The sequence below is a fragment of the Pogoniulus pusillus genome, chromosome 1, assembly GCF_015220805.1.
Source record: "Pogoniulus pusillus isolate bPogPus1 chromosome 1, bPogPus1.pri, whole genome shotgun sequence".
Taxonomy (NCBI): Eukaryota; Metazoa; Chordata; class Aves; order Piciformes; family Lybiidae; genus Pogoniulus; species Pogoniulus pusillus.
Genome location: NC_087264.1, coordinates 39,473,652 through 39,485,299, shown reverse-complemented (window position 1 = coordinate 39,485,299; position 11,648 = coordinate 39,473,652).

Here is an 11,648-nt window from a genome sequence, read left to right as displayed (position 1 = left end):
GAAGACGCTGCTACATAATAGCAGTCAAAATAAAACCAGACAAAGCGGGTAGGAATCGAAGTATGCGCCAGTCACAGCGTGTTTGTGTACGTGGGAAAAAAAATGTTTGGTTTGGCGTTAGGTGGACGGATCCCGATCTGTGAGCTTGTGTCTGTGCCTCTTACATACACCCCCAGTTCCATCATGTGGCACACCGAGATCATGGGCTTCTCAATTCCAACGTAGAACTTACCATGTTTTTCTTCCTTTCCCCAACCCCCTTTTTTGCTTTTCCTATTTATAGTGTCTCGAAGGGCCGTGTTACATCAGTTAGATAAAACGTGAAAACAAATTATGTGAGAACAAAAGTACACAAAATATTAGAGAGTAAAATGTGAATTTGATGTCGCTGGTGGGTATGAACTCTATATAAATAATATTTTGATTTAAGTGTTTGCAATATATTTCTACCAAAGAAAAAATCAAATTAGTTGAGATTGATTTCAGCCCCTGAACGTATCACAATCAACGTGCATAATTAGGAATAAGTAGATTTTGCAAGACATCTCTGGGAAATCAATGGTTTTATGGAGGGAAGAATGTGATTGTGGTCCTTTCGCAGTTATGTCGTTATTTTTGCAGTTACCTCTTTATGTGATTGGAATTTATTGGAATATCGGCGGATACTGGCACTGGTGTTTTTGGTTGCTTGCTTTTTGGTTTGGGGTGAGGGTTTTGTTGTTTGTTTGGTTTGTTTTAACAACAACAAAACTCAACAATGCCAAAAATTCCGTGTCAGTTTTGTGGTTATTTCACAAACGCGAGTTGCCCATTCAGAATATCACACTTGCAACCTCGGTAAAATTGCCTTTCTTCGTTAAAGGAAATCCTTCCATCCCGTACAGATGAACTGCTGTGCAGGCGATACTCGCAGGCATTTGGTGAAGCCAGAGTCTTTTTCGGTGTTGTGAGCTGGCCTGCTTTGGATATTCTTAAGGCAGGAGGCATTGAACTAGGGAGACCCGGATCTATCCTTTGATTAAGTTAATTATGTAATTAAACAATGGAAGGGAGTGAGCGTCGGTAAAACTTCCGATCCGCGTTAACAGCGTACTTCTTCCCTAGAGGGATTCCTGACCAGGCTGTCCGCCCGGCAGACGTGCTTCCCCGCCCCGCAGAGCCTGGGCTGCCCGCCCGCTAGGCTCTGCCTGCCGGGGCCTGCCCCCGCCCGGTCCACCGCCGCCGTCTCGCACACGCGCCCCCTCCCCTCTCTTCAGCCCGGTCCAGCGGCGTGTGGCCGAGCTCCGTCTCCGGGAGCACAGCTGGAGTAAGCTTGGCCCTGCGACTTCTGGACCTGCTCGGTGGCCCTGAAGCTCCCCAAGGGTTACTGGGATGCTCGGACGTGACCCTGTACTGCTCTCCCACGCTGCCCGTGCAGCTTCTCTCCCCATCTGCGCCTATTGTGTCCGCAGTTGCGTCCTTTTCTCCCCTCTCCGCCGTGTCCTCCAGCCTGTCTGTTCCCCCTCCTTCTCTCTTCCACCCCTCTACCCCCGAGCCCGCCTCTGATCTCCTGGATATTTGGTTTCTCTCCCTTTCTCAATGTGTGTTCCTGATGTGGTCTCGTCGGAAAAGCTCGTTTACTCCGCTCGAGTCTCCAGTGGTTTAAGGATAATGTTTATCAGAAGTGAACGTGCTCAACTTGTTTCCATTCAACTGCTGAGTGTGGGCTGAAATACCAAAGGTCACATCTACAGTGAGTCGGTAGAGGGCATGAGGAGCCGAGAGGAATATGAAAACATTACAATACCCGACAGCCTGCTGATCACTTCTGACCTGCCTGGTTAAAGGATTTTTTTTTCCCCAGGTAGGAAATCCTTGCATCGGAAGGGAGGGGAGACAGAGAGAGAAGGGTGGCAGACACGGGCTCGTTGTTTCTCTACCCGGGGAACGGCACGAGTGCCCCGAGGAGCTGACACACAGCCGCGTCCCCACCACATAACTCCCCGACTGTGGGCAAAGTAAACTGAGGGAAGAGGGTTGAAACAGACTCGGGCAAGGGGCAGACGAGAGCCGGGTTTCCCCGCCCCCTCATTCCCCGCCGTGCCGAAGGGGGACTGAACTGTGCTGTCCCGCACGATGCTGCCGGAGCCGCGGGTGCCAGCAGTCATTGGTTCTACCTCACTTCAGTCCGACACCGCAGCATCGCAGAGGGGAGCTCGAGCCTGCTCCTCAGCCTCTTCCGTCCCTCCCCTGTCGCCCTTTCTTCTCGACGAAACGAACTTCTCGTGAGTAGCGGCAGCAAACTGCCTATACGGCAGCAGCCCCAGTTCGTGGCCGGTACTGGCGAAGCAGGGACTGGCGGCCCCATGAGAGCCTTCTCTAGCGCTTTCCGGGACTTGGGACCTCCAGAAAGCTCCCAGTCCTCGAGGTGCCTTGAACTTCTCCTGTAGGGGTCCTGGCGCTGTCACACGCCGCTCCTGCGGCCGGCCTCGGGTCTGGGAGGCAGCTGAGGCCCCAGTACCGCTGCGCTCAATTCAACGGTCCAGCTTCTGCCCCCCGGAGCAATCCTCAGAGCCCGTCCTCCATCAGAGCCTTCTGTAAAGGCTTCGTGGAATGCCGTGCCTCGCTGATCCCTAGCCTCCTCCTCTCTCACTCTGCAGGAAAATAGCAGCCAAATAAAAAGCCACTCTGAGGCTGCACCTTTTTTTTTTTTTTTTTTTTTTTTTTTTTTTTAACTAGGCTGGTCTCCTTCCTCAAGGGCAGTAGGCTACTAAGGAGCTGCTAAGCCAGAAGGATGCTCATGTGGCAACATACATTGTAAGTAGAAGTCCTTCCTGGCCCTTCCCGAAGGGCAAAGCCCCCTGATTACACACACAGAGAGGCAGTTTCTCGAAAGGGTGTGGGGAAGGTGTAGGTCTGGGGTGATGGAGGTTAGAGCAACACAGGGCCTGTCGCAAATGCCTTGTCTTTCCCCCCAGCACCTGTGACATACGGCATACAGCTGCAAAATCCCATTCCTCGCTCCCCAGGAAGCGATGTGGGCAGTTTGGAAGGCAAGGAGCATCTTGGAGCCGGAGCAGGGGTGAGGGGGCCAACGCGATGAGTGTGTCAGAGGAGCTTTTGAGCACCTCTGCAGAAAATGCAGGACAAACGGTCAGAGGAAGGTGGAAGGGCAGAGGCAACTTGTTGACAACCTCGAGATGAGGCTAGGGGTGACCCGTCCCGGAGGAAAGACATTGATGTACAGAGAGATAAAACCCACGAAGCTTTTAAACGGTGCTTACGTTTTGCACAGAGCTACTCCTACACGCGGGCATGTAAAATCCCGTGGGATTTCCCGTGATTGCTCCCAATGTCTGCGAGATTTGTAAGGGAGAAAATGCAGACCGAAGAGACCTTAGCATATCACTGGCTGCCACCTGCATTTCCTTACGCGACCAAGTAGCTGAGCCCGGCAAGTTAATGAGGGCACCGTGGCTGAAGAAAGGAGCGGTAGCGAGACCGGTCCGGCTGATCCTGGGCTCTCCGGGAAAGAGAGAGATGTTCACCCTTTCGCCTCCGAGTCTGGGGGGCTCCTAAATACTCGGCCCGACGCCCAGCTCTCAGGTGTGCTGATCTTCCCGCGTGGCCTGGGACAAGTGTTTTTCTAACAAGCCCGTTGCAGACGCTTGCTTGGAAGCGGCTGCGAAGAAGAGGAGAGCGTTTTCACGGAAAGCTGCCTGTTTACTCCATCTGCAGCTGCATACAGACACCGCTGCCTCCCCACAGCCTCTGAGACGCTTGGCGACCCCTGGACGCGGGTCTTCCGCGGCGGTAGGCCTGTTTTTCTGCTTGTTCTGCTCTCGTCGCGGGTAGAAAATCTTGGCACACGTTGCCGATGCTTCTTATTGCTGCCCACCATCTTATTTTAGCTCGCTAAAAACCACTGGGTTATATATATGTGTTCACCAAAGGCCTGCGTTCACGTGCGAATGCACATGTGAAACCTTGAGGGGATATTTTTACTTTGAGTTCTTAGAATATTCAAAAGTGCACGGAAATGCTAGCAACAACTTCGAGACATTTTAGTTTTATTCCCTGTCCTCAGACAAGCTGCAGGGTGTGGGGGTGTGAAGGAGGGACAGTGCGACTTATGAGTGTGTGATTTCAATTCCAACAAATTGATTTGACATCAGGGACAAGATGAAAAATGCAAATGTAATAAGATAAAGTTCTGTTTAACAAAATTTCACCGAGTACAAACAACTCATGTCTGAACATCTCCTGCATAATTACAAAGCGAGGACAGGCAAAACACGGTCAGATCTTGGGGTGGCCTTGTCGATGACAGACCCCAAAATCTGAAGGGAAATGAAACATAGGCAAAAAATCGAGACACAAGGCTTCAGAGCCTCACGTTTTTAGGGTAAGGATGTAGCCTCCTGCAAACCCTCTTGCAGGAGCAGGCGAGGTCCGTTTCAGCAGCTAGGAAATGTCTATGTAATGCCGGTGGCCTCTGCGGCTTGGCAGAGGAGCACACACGTCGCGTGCCCTGGGACGGCGGCTCCCCGCCGCTCGGCGCCGGCTGGTTCCCAGTGCCCGGCTCAGCCAGGAGTCCCACCTTGGGTCATGCTGCGGGGACCCGAGCCCTGGCCTGCTGGGAGAAGGAGATGGCATAGTCTGTAACAACCTTATAGAGTAGGGTTATCGGTTAGACTTGGTGATCCTGAGGGTCTTTTCCAACCTGAATGTTTCTGTGATTGCATGATTCTGTGAACTCAGATGACCCGTGGCGAATGCCTCCGGGCATTTGACCCCTTCCCAGGAGATAGGATAGGACAGACGGACCGGATGGCTTTGTCCGGGTTGACCACCCCCCTTCCCAGGTCCGCAGCAGATCCTCCCCAGTGAAGGCTAGAGCAAGCGCCTGCACTTTACTGTAACACGCTGAAGACAGATGAGCAGGTGAAATAAATGTAAAGTACTGTGAAAACGGGCGAAAAGCCGGGGGTTAACGACGCCTCTGTGCTCCCCTAGTTGCCAAGACCCGGGGCTGCCCCAGCCCGGCCCCGTGGGGCAGGGGGCAATCCCACCGGCCCACATCTGCGGTACCGATTCCTTCCACCTTCCCTTGAATGTTCAGATCGAGATTGAGAGAGTGGGGATGTGGGGGAGGTGGTGGTGCGGTGTCCTTAATGATGTGTTAGTTGTTTGGACAGATGTAACAACTTCGTCACCACTTGTTCTTAGCAGCTCCTCTGGAAACCAGACAGTGTCTCATTAGGACTTTCCTGGTGCAAACGTTTGACTCGAATGAGCGGTGCTGAGTTAATTTCTCTTTGCACTAGAATTTGTTTTATGGCACGTAGGGAAACAGACAATTCTTGTGGACCAGGCCATAAAGCTACAGAAGAACAGATTTTAAAAGCATATTTTGTTCTAATAAAGCAATCGGGTTTTAATTTATCACATGTTACATGAATTTGGAGTAAATGAAAAAAATACCTCTATTGCTCTGCATTAAATTATAGGAACCAACTGGGAATTCCTAGGCAATTTACTTCATTTCTGCCTTCGCTTCTGCAACACCTAGTACCAGTGCCACCTACAGGAGTAATTGCGCTTTCGAGATGCTTTCAAGTAACCAGAAGCGTTTTGAGAGACTCCTGGTAGCTCTGCCGTCTATCTGGACACACAGCAGAAAGTCTGGCTTCTAAAGTCATTGTTTTCCTTCGTGTCTTTGGTTCGAGATGACACACACAGATGCCAGCGTGCAGAGGCACCCCGGCTCCTCTGCACCAAGGCATGTGGGAGGGACGGAGCCTATCCCGCAGGGCCGGGGACCTACTACACGCCGATGTGTGGTGCAGAGCAGTTTCTTACATCAAGCAGCGTTCCGGGGTGTCCCGATCGGTGCTGGGGGGAGAACTGAAAGAGCTTGGAAAGGTTGCAGGCTGTTAACTCCTGCTTGCGCCGGCTGAGCCCAGGACACCTAAGGGCATGAGGAATTTAGGACTGGCCTGCACAGCAACCCAAAGCAATGCCCGCTCATCTGCTGGCTTTGTTTTCACGGGAGGCAGCTAGAAGCCAAGCGCGGCTCTACCTTGCGCTCCTGCACGCCTCGGCGCTTTATCCTCGCTTGGCGATTTATGACGAATGTCTGTGGAATTCCAAAGAAAGAACAGTTACATCCTCCCTCGTCCCTTTTGTGTGTGGGTGTCCTGGCTGCCAATTGGAGTTTCTCCTTTGCTATGGCTGTGCAATCCCGCAGAGTGAGCCTGAAGCTGTTGCCATGGGTCGCTTGGGTGGCGGACAGCGACCCGCACTGCGCTCCCACAGGTGCCTCTGCCGGGAAGGGATTTTCCTCGTTTGACTTGCTGTCCGCTGATTCTTTCCAACGGTTAAAGTGATCCCATACGCGTTTGTCTTCGGGACTTAACAAAGGTGGTAATTCTTCCCCATCAGATTTGAAAGCGCGCCCTTTTCCTCTCAATACTTTCTCTTTGAGTGCTTTCAGTTTCTGCAGCATAAACCTCTTATCTGAAAGTGTGTATATAGGCACCTTCATCCTATGCATTATATTAATTCACGCCCTGTTGCTCTCAGAGGGGAACATCTGCATCCGCGGCTCACGGACCGCGGTAGCCAGCCCAGGTGAAAACTGGATGGAAAGTAGAACACGCAGGGCTCGGGCGCGCCAGGACGGAGTTCGAGCTGCAGGCACTCTTACAGAAAAAGCACTGTCAGAATTCTTCGGGGAAAAATGGTCTCCCTTTGTATTATATCGTCACAAAGCATGCGGGTTTCTTGTTGTTTGTTTGTCGTTATTTTGGTGGCGGGTGGTTTTTTTGTGTTGGTTTTTTTTTTCTTTCGTGGTTGTTGGGGCTTTTGTGTGTATGTCTGTGAGTTTTTTTTTTGTTGTTCGTTCATTTGTTTTATATTTGGTGGTTTGGGAGTTTTGTTTGTGGGAAATTTTTTTTTATTTGTTTATTTTGTTTGGGTAGGTTTGTGTTTGTTTTTTTGTTTGCTTGGTTTAGTTTGGTTTCTTTTTCCCCTGAAAGAACAGGAAATGCGATCATGTTTACGAAAGAAAGCAAACTTCTTAGCATTTTGGAATACATGGGAAGACTTGTGGTTGTTTTCATGGTTTGCAGTCTGGAGAAAACTCTTACTGTTCCTGCTCTGGGACTTTCCTTTTGTCCTAGGAATAAAACGGGGAGTAAAGGATGAGAACGTATAGCTGAGCTGTCCTTGCTCCCTGCCCCGTCCCTTCCTGCCTTACACGAGTTCCCGATTGCGCTCTGTCCCTCAGTGAGACCCAAACGTCACACCTCACACTGCACAACCAAAGGGACGGTGACATTATTGATGAACGTGAAAACAAAGGATTTGAGAAGTGAAATAGCAATACCGTAGTGCAGAGTTCACTATAGGTTTCAGGGTTTGGGGTTTTGTTTGTGTATTTGTGGAGTTTTGTTTTTTAATAAAGTAAACGAGAAATTCTGTTTCCAAAACTTAAAGTTTCTGCTGTGCGTCACAGTGTTTTTTACACGGCGGATGCGAGGACAGGACCTGCCCGCTTGCACGGAGCATGGACATAAAAATGTCGTTCCACCCACGCTGCGCACCAGCCTGTGCTGCCACTTATCTGGCAGTAACTCTGGGCCGGGCCGACTCAGGGGGCGGGAGGGTTCCGGCCGCCGGCGGCGGCTGTAACGCAACGGCACCGGGAGAGCTCCTCCCGCTCCCGTCGAGGAGCCGCTGGCTCCGGCCGTACAGACATCGAAGGTTATGTTCTGCAGCAGGCTGTCTCTGTTTCGTTTCCAAAACGTTTCTCTCCCGTAACTGCGGTGTAATAACTAAGAGGACAAAACCCACACAGCGCATTTACAACCTCGAGACTCCGAAAAGGGTAACGCAGAATAGTGCTGTAGATACACGCGTGGTTTTTTGCTTGTTTGGGTTTTGTTTTGGTTCGGGTTCTTTTGAGAAGTACGGTAAGACAGCTTCCCACTTCACTGCCCCCTCTCCACTGCCCACCTGACGTGACTCCACTCCTGGGGAGGGACAGGTTATTTTTCCTCGGGCTCTGGTGGCGTCTGAAAAAGACATTTAAGAGTGGCTTCTCCGTGGATTTTCTGCCAAGCGCAGCAACAGCGAGACAATGCGGGCCCAGCCGCGATGGTGAAAGGCATTTTGGTATTCATCGTCTATCTGTGAGTTTACAGCGCCCATCTCCACCACTTTTTTCAGAGGCTACGAGCGCTGATGTCTGAGTTCTAGAACGTGTAGCTACTCGCTAAATGTCGCCCCAGCTATCCCCATCCAGGAGCCTCGTCCAGACTACGAGACGGGGGCGGGGGCGGCCTGGAGCCGGCAACACGGCAAGCTGGGCTGACCCCTTGTCCCCCTGCAGCCTCATATTCTGGGCGACCCTCCAGGGAAAGACGCAGGAAGATCAGGGTCTAAGCTGCAGAAGTGTCGCGGAGAGAGCTCCGTTGTACTCCCAACGTGAAGGACTCTCAAACTGAAGAGACGGATCTGGCCTTTGCAGTCTGTGTACTGCCCGGTGGTTATTTCTAGGGCCAGAGCTGGAGGGAAAGAGATGAAAGCATTTTGGTGCTTACGGACCTGTGCTGAGCACAGAGGCACCGGAGCAGAGGCTGCTGGCGACTCCACTCTGGTCGGCAGCAGGAGCCGTGCTGTGCCCGATCCCTGCTCACAATCCCTCGAAACACCACTTTGCCACCGACTCGGTCCCAGCAGCAAGGCCTCATGTCGCATCGGGTTACTGCTGACTGCCTGTCCCCGCCATCGCCCCGACGCTGGTGTATGACACATAGTCCCGGCCTTACGAGTGTTTGTCTTGGCAGTTATCATCCTCCCCAAGGGTAAGGTCCGAGGTATCCCCGTTTGAGACACTACTCCTGGGAGCGCTTTAGGTTGTGTCACACTACCCGACAGGCCAGGTGCTCAGCGGTGGGGCAGGGGAACAGGAGGGCCGTGGGAGCTGTGAGCTTTTCCTGCTGCTTGTGGGAGAGTAGGACTAGATACGATGGGAAGAAAGGTGATGCCAAGGTCTCCAGAGAAAGTCTGAAGGCAAGACCTTCAAGATATAACTGCGCTGAAGATGCAACTCACTCGCACTCCTGTACCAGGGCTTCTACGCAATGACAAAGGTCAGCGCTTATCCCAAATCAGGCCAAGCACTGGTGCCGTTTCAGAAGCTCCGTGCAGTGCGAAGTTTACCGCATCTCTCCGACTGCCAGACATCAGACCAATCATCAACAGAGGCGAATGACCCTTCATCTGCAAAGACCCGCTCCTAGTCGCTGAGCAGAGGCAGTGCAGAGCGATCGAGATAAGTCTTGGCCTCACGATCATAGACTGATGACGGTACCTACTAAATCAGCTACTGCTCAGCTGTTTAGAAAACTCAGTCCAGATGCTTCTGTTTGTGGTCACAACCTGCAGCTATTGTTCCGACGGTCTGCTTTGTATCATCCATAGTACTGCAAACAACCTCTTAGTTTCTGGATATCAGTATAAAAGCCACATCTTATCTCTCTTCACTTACGTACAAAAGCGCTTACAATAGGGATAATAGATGAAATGTCACTTAAGAAACAAAACCCAACCATCGTCTCGTTCTCCATCCTCCATCCTTGTGGCTATCATGATTTTTAGAATTATCTGTTATAAATCATATGCCTGATAAATATAGTTGCAAGGCCAAATATTTGCGAGGTTCTGAGTGTAAAATTAATTTTAAATAATAAATTAATTATTATTGTGTTTTTGTAAATTAACAATCATTTTCTATTCGAACAGCTGCAGCACCACAGAAGATACAAGACACTATCGGAACCAACTTCCTCTATTAATAACAAGTACAACTTTCTTAGAAAAGGTATTTTTTTTCAGGAAGAAAAAGGGTGTAAAACTTCTGGACATAGCGTCAGTATTTCTGTGCTTATAAAACACCGTTTATCGTTTACAATGGCAAAAGAGGTAGGGTTACACCGGGAATGTGGTGCGGATTTAGGGAATAAAATTTCATTTTATCTTTCAGAAATATCTTTATTGAAAGTCAGCTAAAATCTCTGTGCTCGTACTTGCTTAGTGTTTTATTTAATTGCAGAGGCATACTATTAAATGCTCTCGTAGAGCATACATGGCTAGACGCACACGAGTGCTCGCTCGTTGGACTAAGAGAAAAGTATCAGCCTGCTAGGAGGCTAAAATTCACTTGCGCTAGGGAAAGGACTTTACAGGCTAGAACCTCTCTGTCAGTGAACGGGCGTGTAAAAGCCGGCTGCAGTTAGCGCCCCGAGCGCCAGAGGTGGGAGAACTTGGATCCCGCCTTGACACTGAACGACCGAGGGAACGCTTTCCGACACCCCGGGGCGACACTTGTCGAGGTGACGGCATGAACACTGAGGAAAGCAACCAGGTGCGCAAGTCCCCGGCGGCGACACACCTCGGCAAACCCTTCGGAACCCTTCTGTCCCGTTTTCGACAACGGCTCCTTCCCGTCTCCCAGCCTTGGGTAGGTTACTCGGCCGCCACAGCAGCGCTCCGGTTCCCGCGGGACACAGTCTGTGCGTTCGGTGGTATCTTTGTGGCACTTCCTCGCAGAAGGGAACACAGTGAGGCAGCATCGGCCGTGAACGGGGTAAAATTCGCCATCGCACGCGGTTCTACCACTTTCAAGGACAAAGCTCTGACGGGTATGCTGTTTGCCAGGCAGCCTCAGGTTCGTTGCCCCATCCCTCTCCTGGGCAGCTCTCGGGAAAAGAGGAGTAGGAGAATGTGGCACCAGGACGGCTCTGCCCAGGCAGCGTACACCTTGGCTTAGGGAGGTCGGATATTGCGCTCAGTGCGTCCCCCGGCTCCAGAGGAGAGGGAGAGCCCGGGCCGCGGCTGCTGGGGGAGCAGGGAAAGCTCCAGGGTCAGGAAATGTCCCCGCTTTCCCTCCGGGCGGCAAGAACATCACTAAAACCCAGTAATTTCCTATCGTGTGATCCATATCTGATTTGGTATACATATACATGTATTAGCGTACTTGAATCTTACACGAATCAGGATTTTTTCTGGGGACGGGAGGCTATTCTTTCCCCAGGAGATTTGCCAGAATAGCCAAAGCAACTTTCCCCTGCAGCTGCTGTGCCTGTGCTCCTTGATTACGTCTCTAAACCCAGGTCGTTGCTTTTTTTCCCCCCTGCTCCTTTGTTTTTCTTTTGTTGTGCTTTGGAACTCCCTAAATAAGCTGCTGGTAGTATCTCTATCTCTGCTTCCGGCGTCAAGAAACAAATGAAGCAAACGCAGGAGCTTCTGACTATTTCCCCCCATCTTTCCATGAATCTTTGAGACGGCTGGGGAAGGGAGGTGTAGGGGAGACACCACAATGACGCGGACAGAGTAAGAGAAAGAAGCATATTTTCCGAGTGACGGTTTTCCCGGCAGGAGCAGGTGTGAGTGCCTGGCCCAGCTGGAGAACCACCTCACTCTTTCCTCTCCGGGACGGGGGCAGCTCCCACAGGGAGGAGGAGCAGCTCCACTCCACTGGTTGTCAGTGTGATTTTTTACCTGGACGGGCTAAAGTGCTATTTCCACAGTATTGTCATACATCCCGCTGTAGGGAAAAAAAGTTCGTGTAGCAAGAATACCTTAAAAAGCATGTCGAGGGA